The sequence below is a fragment of the Octodon degus genome, unplaced genomic scaffold (assembly GCF_000260255.1).
Source record: "Octodon degus isolate 3935 unplaced genomic scaffold, OctDeg1.0 scaffold00100, whole genome shotgun sequence".
Lineage (NCBI taxonomy): Eukaryota > Metazoa > Chordata > Mammalia > Rodentia > Octodontidae > Octodon > Octodon degus.
Genome location: NW_004524676.1, coordinates 8,443,932 through 8,453,748, shown reverse-complemented (window position 1 = coordinate 8,453,748; position 9,817 = coordinate 8,443,932). Strand labels below are relative to the sequence as shown.

At 43.9% G+C, this 9,817-nt stretch overlaps 1 pseudogene; it reads right to left on the bottom strand.

Annotated features, from left to right (window-relative positions):
* Window positions 1-2,739: 2,739 nt before the first annotated feature.
* LOC101566458 lies at window positions 2,740-3,936 on the bottom strand (annotated as a pseudogene).
* Window positions 3,937-9,817: the final 5,881 nt, after the last annotated feature.

Genomic DNA, 9,817 nt, shown 5'->3' with positions numbered 1-9,817 from the left:
TCTGCTGTTGCTTATTTACTATCAACACTATTCTTTCATACATGTGAGCTCATCTAGCGTCCTCTGCACTTGTTCTGGGTGGGCATTGGGTTTCCTCCATATGTTTCTGCATTTGATTCTTTACTGCAGATGTTATTAATTCTGGGATTTCTTTTTTTATTTCCAATCTGAGTTCCTATATACCTTTCTGCAGCTGTTTCTTTCAGAAACTGTTGATTCATTGCTTTCAGCTGTGTGATTCCCAATTTGTTTTGTGTTAGTGTCCTCTGCATTTGTTATGGGTGGGCTTGGGTTCTGAGATTGCATTTTGCTCCTTCTCATTGTCATTTTGTGTAGCACTGTGTTCTGACCTTTGTTGATCTTTGTTGTAGTTATAGCCTTAGCACCTACTGAAGTTCAGGTGTAGATCTACAATGTTTGGATTTATCCAGCTGTGCCTGGCTTGGGTCTGGCTGCTGTGCTCAGTTCCTTCCTGTTGCTGCCCTTGAGAATGAACCTGTTATGCCCCTCTGCCAAGATGTTCTGCTCCTGGAGTAGGTGGGTGGTTCTGTCTCCTACACTCTCTGCAGGGATTGCAGCTAAAAGGTTTCACCCCAGGCCTGTATGCCAGGCCTGAGCTGAGTCTGGAGGGTACAGGGTGGAGTAGGTGTAGAGGCAGTTCTCCCACACACTCACCAGGCCTGGACTAGGACTGGATCTGGGGGTTCCCAGAGCGTGACAGAAATTCCTAGTCTGTGGGCGGGCTGTGGGGGGTACTACGCAGTGATGGGGGGTGTCCCAAGAGGGTGAAAGAGGGTGTCCCCCACGCTGTGCCTGGCTGGGAAGTGTAGGTCCTGCTGGCACAGGACAGCTGGAAACTCTCCACACACTCACTGGGCTTGGGCTAGGACTGGGCTAGGACTTGGGCTAGGATTGGGTGTGGGGGTTCCGGGAACACGGCAGAAATTCCTACTAGGTGGGCAGGGTGTGGGAGGTGCTTAGGAGTCGTGGTGGGTGTCCCAAGGGGGGTAGAAGAGGGTCTCACCCATGCTGTGCCTGGACTGGGACCAGTAGGTCCCGCTGGCGCAGGGTAGCTGGAAGCTCTCCCACACTCTCACCAGTCACCCACCATCTTGCAAGATGGGAAAGAGAGAGTGCAAATACGTTCTTGACCAAACTGAATCATAGCAATTACATTATGGTTTGTGTCCAGTTGTCCCCCTGAAAGCATCATGCTATCATGGTGCAGATTTCTAGAGGTTTTGATTAATTCATGATCCAGTGCTGGGATTTGGGTGTGAGTGACGCTGAGAGTATGAGTGCAAATCCGGCTGGGATTATAGGTGTGAGTGTTACACCAGCTTGGGGTGCAGAGCCTGGATGCAACATGAAGGAGACACACTTGCTGTCTGTTGCCATTGTTCTCTTGCTCCTTCTATGTTGTCTTGTGTTTTGCTGTTTTCCACTGCCACGATTGTTAACAGAAGGTAAATTAAAAGCAACGTGTTTATTTTATTTTATTTTATTTTATTTTTGTATTTTTGAGAAGGGTCTACAGGGTCTTCAGGGCTTCACTACTAGATTGGACTCATAGTGATCTGCCTGTTTACAGCCTCCCAAGAGCTGGGATAACAGGCATGTGCCATGACACCCAGTCTCAACTGCCATTTCAGCATGCCCCAGGGGTGGGGCTGGTATGGCAGGCCCTGGGATCAAAACCCTGGCCCCTGTGTTTGCTTGCAGGCGTTCTAATCTGCTGAGCTATATGCTGGCCCAAGTAAAGTGTTTTTTATCTTGAAAGTGGAGAGGGATAAAAATGACACAGTCTTTTAAATCAATCACTGTTAGGCTGGTGAGATGGCTCAGTGGTCTAAAGCACCTATTTGGAACAAGCTTGGCAAAGCACAGGGACCGCGGTTCAATCCCCCAGCACCACATGCCAGCCAGCCCCGCCCCCTGGTGGGCTGAGCTGGCCACACACACACACACACACTCATAAATAAATAAATAAATAAATGTTTAAAAAAATCAATCACTGTAAGCGAAAAATGTAAAGGAATACCTACAGGATTAGGCAGTTCATGTGCAGCTGTTCCACCTTATTTGAGCTCAACAATTTTATCATTTTTCATAATATGATTTGTTATGAACTTAAAAGCATGCTTTCTTCTGAATTACCAGCTGCTCTAAGTGATATCAAAATTGGTTTACTTGCAGATCATTAAAAAATTAAGTTATCTCTCTTGCTCTTTGCCACCACCATGAAAGGTTGTTCTCTGCCTTGTGCCACTCTGCCTTGGAGCCAGCTGAGTATGGACTGAAAGCTCCAGTAACTATGAGCTCAATAAACTTTTCCTTTCCTCATTTTATTTTATTTTATTTTATTTTTTAAAATCAATAACAAATAATGAAGAGCCATTTTATTGTCACTACTGACTGTCATACAATTGAAACACTTGGAAGGAAAAATCACACAAACCCATGAAAGGACAGATTCAGAGAAGCGCAAGAGACATAGTATCTACAATAGAAAATCATTTTGTGGTACTGACTCCTTTCTGTCCAGCTGTTGAGGGGAAAAAAAGAACGTTGGTATCTATAGAGTATGCCTCAATTAAGCTAAGACTTTTATTTAAAAAAAAAAAAAAAAAAAAAAAAAAAAAGGAAAAGGAAAGGAAAAGGAAAAATGTATATCATATTGCAGTTTCCCAACACCACACAATGAGCCAGGATTTTATGAGCTTCTTCTCGACATCGTGGCTTTCCCCGCTGCCATTCTGTGGCTTCCCACATGGATCTGTGGCTGACACATCACAAGAGCATTAAGAATCCTTGGCAGGTACCATCAGTACTCAGACCGGTAGGCAGGAAAAGTCTCTGTTCGATGAAGCTTCAGCGGGCTGGTGACATCTTGCAGACGGTAGAGCTGCCCCGTGCTGTGCTGCCGAGTGATGTGCTGCCAGTAGGCGCTGCGGGGCAGGGGCACCATGGTGCTCAGCGAGGCCGCCCGCTCGCTCATCTTCATCTGGAGCATTGAATCTTTCACACTTTGTAGCAAGCGCTCATGCTGTTCTGCAATGGCCAGCGCAGCAGAGTGGACTTTCTGATAGATGGCCTCTCCATCTCGCGTTTGAAAGATAAACAGCCCCTCGCCAGTTTCACACATCCTCCCTGCTTCGAAAGTGAACCACGTGGTGTCCCTTCCGCACCGCCGCAGAGCGCTCAGCGGCCAAGAGATGAGTTTGACTCTGGGATTCTGGATGTCCCAAAGACAGATGTACTCGTAGGTAATCTGCAAGGCACATTCGCCGTGTCCGTCTAAGTTAGGGGACGGCATCAAGTACGCATGGAACCTCTCACTCTGCTCTCTCTCAACCCCAGTAGCCAGTAAGTCAGGCTCTCCGAGGCTGATGTCATTGATCCGTGCTCCCACACACTCCATCCGGAGGACTTTACACCGCAAGCAAAGGTCTTGGAGGTATCATCGCTGAAATAAATCCCTATGGCGTGTTTCTTGGTGCTTTTTGGAAGTCGAGCTACACTCTTCACATTGTTGAGTTCTGTAACCTTATGGTAACACCTAAAATATGCAGCACGTTCATCAGAAAATTTCTCCAATCTTTTTGGACCCTTGCTTGAAGCTTTCTTGAATACTAACCAGCATCGTTGATAAATCCCGAGGCGCCGGCTGCGGATCCGCACGTAGCCCTGCTTCACTATGTCGTTGATGGCCCGGCGACCCCTGCCGGCGCGCCCCGCCTCGGCTCTGCGGAGGGCGCAGGGGGTCGGCGACCGCGCGGGGGCAGAAAGTTGCGGGGCGGAGCTGCGCGGTGGCGGCTCGCCAGATGTCAGGGCGCGCGCCTCGCCTCCGCGGTCCCCACCCTGAAGCGGGCGTCCGCCTGCCGGCAGCCGCTTTAGGGGTGCGCGGCGCGGCGCGGGGCGGCCTCCTTTCCTCATTTTAAGTGTTGGGTGTTTGTCTCAGCAATGAGAGAAGATTAACTGGGACAGAATTTGGTACCAAGAGTAGGGTCATTGCTTTGGCTAAACCTGACCATGTGGATTATAAGCTTTTGGGAATGGCTTGTGGGAAGAGACAAGAAAGGTTCAGAGATGTCGCCTACTTGTGAAGAGATGGAATAGCTTCGGCTGTTCTGTTTGGGAGATTCTGGTCAGAGCTCAGAAGACCAGAAGACTGATGGAAATCCTGCCTGTAAAGACTGGGCTTCTTCTGGGAAGAAGGACTGCATTGGTTGTTGGACTCTGAATCTTTTTTTTTTTTTTTTCTCTCTGAATCATTTTTTAAAAAAATTTTATTTGCATTTATTTTACGCTTAATTTATTCCCGTGTCATAAGTTTTTGTTTCTTCAGTTTGTTCTGGGATATCTTTTTCTTCTGTGCAACTTCCTCTTCTGGTTAGGGAACAATTTGTTCCTTTTTAGTAAGGATCATCTCAATATGGCAGGGGGAGCTCATGTATGGATTAATCCAGCCATGAGCTCTGTAAGTAAGGTAGCGCATCTTGGGTGCTTTGTTCACCAGGATATGTTCAATAACCAGAGAATCTACATCTAAACCCTTAAGTTCAGCATTATTCTCTGCATTTTTAAGCATGTGCAGCAAAAATTCAGCAGTCTTTTTGGGCCACCGACCCTGTGTCCAGCCCCACTGTTTGGCCTGGGCACACCTACCAACTCCACCATTGTAACGCCGGAATGGTACACACTGCTTCCTTAATGTGACATCCTTGAGATACTTGTTGGCCTTTCAGATATGCATACCCTTGATGGCCTGGGCAGTTTCATGCGTGTTCTTAAAGTGAATGCGAAGATTTGAGCCTCTTGATTTGCATGATTTTGTGGGGTTTTCTGGGTCAAGAGAATAGCGAACCATTTTCACAGGTCACCTAAGGCTGCTCACAGGAAAAGCTGAATCATTTGTTTTTTGACTGGGCAGAAAGGTTGTCTGCCTTTTGCTCATGTCCAGAGACTTTGCCTGAGAGTGAGTTTAAATGTGGTGGACTGATTAATCTGGCAAAAGAAATCTCAAAGCAACTGATTATTGGAGCAGTGAGCTGATTGTTGTTGGGGGCTTTTTGTCAGATTTATGTTGAGAATCAAGAGCAAGGAGCCCAGCAGAAGGATTTAAAATGTTGTGAGGTTGTCCAGAAAGGAAGTGCCAGGAAAAGGTGTGGACTGAAAAGATAAAGCTGAGAAGATCTCCATTGCTCAGAAGGAAAGGATGGCCTAAGGACATCGCAGGAGGCGGCAGGTCTCCACCCTTTGCAGCCTCAGAATTGCAAGGGACAGGGCCTTGACCTTGGGGAAAAAGCCGCTGAGCCCCAGGTTCCAGAATGGCACTAGCATGCAGGATTTATTCCTCAGAATCAGGGTCAGAGTGCTCAGTGATTCAGGCACTCGACCCCTACAGCAAGAGAGAAGGAAGCCTGGCTGCTGCTCCAGCTGGCAGCAGACCTTGGCATCATCCGCGTGGCTTTGGTTTTAGGTGCATACAGAATGCAGGAGTTCTGAGGTTAAGAAGGCTTCCACCTCGATTTCAGAAGAAGGCCTGGGAGGCCAGGCAGTGTGCCCCTGGGAGGGCAGTGTGTGAAGCTGTCAGTGAGAAACCTATTCCGTGGAAACCCCAAAAGTTTGGAAAAGCCAGGAACGTGGATTGTCTAAGGGAAACTGCGAGGAGGAAGCAGCAAAGCCGGCCTAAGAGAGCAGCCGTAAGACCTACAACCACCAGGAGTGCCCCAGGGACTGAGCCACATGGAGCTCACAATTTGCCACAGATTGCTTCAGATGTTCCACAAGGACCTACAAAACTTAATGTTTGCCCTGATGGATTTTGGACTTGCTTTGGTTCCAGTGCTTGGTATTCTGCTGTGTGTACCTTTTGGAATGGTGATGTTTATCTTGTGCCTTTGAATATTGGAAGTGTTTAACTTTTCATTTATACAAGGGCTCACAGCTGAGTTTGCCTTGGATCTTGGAGGAGATTTGGGACTTGGACTTTTTAGCAATGTTGAAACTGTTGGTGGCAGCCTTAGAGATGGACTAGAATGATTTTTGCATAAAAGGATGAGCATGAGTCTTTGGGGGCTCGGGGGCTCAATGTTATTATGGTTTGTGTATAGGTGTCCCCCAAAAGCCTCATGCAGTCACAGGGCGGCTTCTGGAGTTTGTGATTGATTTTTCTGTTTGGTACACATGTACAGTACATAATGATTATATTCATGTGGGGACTTAGTACTCATGTACCTTTTTTTTTTTTTTTGGTGGAACCTGGGATTGAACTGAGGCTTTTGCACTTGCCAGGCAAGTGCTTATTCTACTGAGCCATCTTCCTGGCCCGTGTGATTGATTATTGTGGGTGTGGATGATGCATCTGCCCTGGGGCAGGTAATTTTCATTTCAGTGTAAGGAGGGAAGAGAAGTTAGCTGCTTGAAGCTAGCTAGCTGCCTGAGTGACTGCCACTCCTCCTTTTGCTCTCTCTCATTCTTTGCAGCTGCCATGAAAGTTGTTCCCAGCTTTGTGCTGCTCTGCCTTGGACTATGGATTGAAACCTCCAGTAACTGTAAGCTAAATAAACTTTTCCTTTAAAAAAAAAATTAGGTTAATTTAAAAAATTCTTTAGAGTAGAGAGAGATTATTGGACAGGACTCAAAGTGGTGAATAGAGGAGTGACCAACCTTTTGTTCTTAATACAGAGCCCCCAATAACCTCCCTAATCTCTTGGGAGACACCCCAATAAATTGGTTATTGGAAAAGATAAAATTTTTCACAAAAATTACAATAAAGTTTGCTCATAAAAGGTGCTCTTGATTGAAAATAAATTAACAAACAAAGGTTTTTATATGTGTATAGCAATTCATTATTGCTAATTTCATGGTGTATTAAGTGTCTTCATGATTCCAGAAGTACAGGTCTTCCAAAGTGTAAAGCAGATATTGCTTATTGTGATAAGACTTCCTTTCAGATTCACACTTCTGACTTTAACAAAAAGAACTTGTGATGTATATCCCATTAAAGATGAGAAATTAGAAAAAAGCTTCTTATATATTAGTTAGAGATATTGGTTAAAAGGGTGAAGTTATGTCAAAATGAAAATTTAGGTATATCACAAAATATTATCATGCTACAATGTTATGTATGGCTTTGATTTCTGTGTAAAAATATGAAATTGTTGTCAACATTCTACAGAGATTTAAATAATATCCATGATTGTTAGAAAATAACAATTTGTTATAAGAAGTAAAGCCATACTGTTATGTTGAGCTGTTGGGGACTCGGGTCAACAATTTCTGACATTGCCAGTTAAGCAGAAGACCCAATGCTATTATGGGCTACTGGACTCTTTTAGAATATTTTGCAGAGTTTACACACCTATAATGTTTAAATGATGGAACTTAACCAAAAAAGGGGATACAGATGAATGTCCATTTTGTATCTGTGTATTCAAAGTGGTTAGGATAGATATATAGTTACATTCTCTTAATGAATAGAGGGATTTGTTCTGATGGTGTTTGTAAATAGCATATCAAGTCCGCATCTTGTACAGCAATTAGCCACTAGGAAGAATGTATGCAGTGTGTTAATTATTGAAACTGTCCTACCGATTTGATTTGAAACTGTCTCATTGCTATTTGTTTGTCAAAAAAAAAAAAGAGATCAAAGCATGTAAAAAAAAAGAAAATAACAATTTGATTTTATGTTCTAAGGCATTTGTTATTCAGATAAGATAGTAATGTTAATCTTACTGCCTCCATGACATGGTAATGTCATTAAGCTTCCCTTCTGGATGTTCAGCAACTGAGGTTTAGAGACCAAAACATAGAGTGATAGATGGGCTAAGAGGATAATCAATATTTTGGCCCTGGCCCTCCAAAGTCAATGAGGACTGTGGACATAAGAGAATCTCTGCTGCAACATCCTATAACTCAGTTGAATCCCTGATTTTCTGATCAAGGAGATTATGGGATCTAGGAGGAAAGCGATCGACCATCTATAGTGTGCTTAAGGAGAGTCACCTGGAGAAAGAAAATCTCTCAGGCTTTCATAAAGAGCAACTTAGTTAAGCAATGGCCATGACTCAACCAGATGGCTGACACAGACAGAACATTTAAGAGCTGCTATACTTGGATCCAAGGTGAATTCTGAGGAGATTTAATTGACCATGACGGATAACAAGAAGTTAAAACTGATTAATACAGGTCTTGCCTTAACTTGGTCTTAGCCCTCCAGCATGAAATTGTAACCACAAGCTGTGAAAAGTAATGGACTAATAATATGCTAGCTGTAAAGTCACTAACTTCTGATAATTGCTAGGTGCACAGGTATATGGGTTATTGGACTTTATAGGGATAAATTACTATTAAATTACTGTATCAGATACCAAAAATCTTTCGACTGGCATCAAGAATTAAAAGGTCCTCTATAGAGTTCTCCAAACACAGTTTCTTCAGCTGCAATGAAACACCCATCATTCACACAACAGAACCATAATGGGAGGGCAGTTGGGAGTGGCTGAAGCTGGAAATTGATCATAGGGGAAGAGCAGAACAAGGCCTCAGTGCCTAAAGCAGTCAAGCTACCTCAGTCTTGAGAAAAACATCATGTCTGGACAATTTTGGTTATTAGTCCCAAGGCAATTTTGTGTCTCCTGATCCTAACTTTGCAAAGGTATAAATAATTGCCTCTACTGCTGTTGTTGGAATCTTATTTTTGTGGGTTTTTTTTTTTGTATTTTAGGGAAGGGCCTACAGAGTGTTCAGGGTCTCACTACTAGATCGACTCATAGTGATTCTCCTGTTTACAGCCTCCCAAGTGCTGGGATTCCACGCCCAGTCTCAGTCTACCTCTCAGCGCGTCCAGGGGCAGGGCCAGCACTGCTCTTGGAATCTCTTGCCAGTCATGCGGACAGACCTCCAGTTGCACCCAGCTCTTGTCTCTTGTCTGTTGTTTCCTCGTTCCTGTTTCTCCCTGGGGCACCCCAAGACGCTGAGTCCCCTACATCTGGGTCAAATAGTATTTCTATTTTAAGTTTTTTTGAGAAATTGCCATACTGATTTCTATAGAGCATGTACTAGGTCACAATCCCACCAACAATGTAGAAGAGTTCTTTCCTACAGCCCCACAAGCATTTGTTATTATGGGATTTCCTGAAGAAGACAGCCATTGTATCTGGAGTGACATGAAATGTCAGAGTTGTTTTAGTTTGCATTTCTTTTTTTTAAGTTTTAAAAAATAATTTATTTAATTATTTATTTGGTACAGGGTCTCACTATGCAGCTTGAACTCATAGTAATCCTCCTTCTCAGCTTCCGCAGTATCTATATTTCCTTTTTTTCTCTGTATTATTATTATTATTTTTTGGTACTGAGGATCAAACTCAGGACCTGTTGCTTGCCAGGCAGTCCCTTATACTGCTGAGCTATCTCCCCAATCTCTCCCCTATTATCTTGATTATATCTAGAGATCATGCCCTTTTCCTGCATAAAGAATCAATTGTGGTGTTTCTGAATTCTTAAAATTTTATTTATTTATTTATTTTTGTGGTCAGCTCAGCCTGTCCTGGGGGCAGGGCTGGTGAGGCATGTGGTGCCAATGATTGAACCTCAACTTCTTTTCTTTTCTTTTTCTTCTTTCTTTCTTTCTTTCTTTCTTTCTTTCTTTCTTTCTTTCTTATTTCTTTCTTTTTTTTTTTTTTTTTCAGTACCGGGGATTGAACTCAGGACCCTACACTTGCCAGACAAGCACTTATTCTACTGAGCTATCTCCCTGACCGTGAACCTCAGTTTCTAAACTTTAGACCACTGAGCTATCTCACTAGCCCTT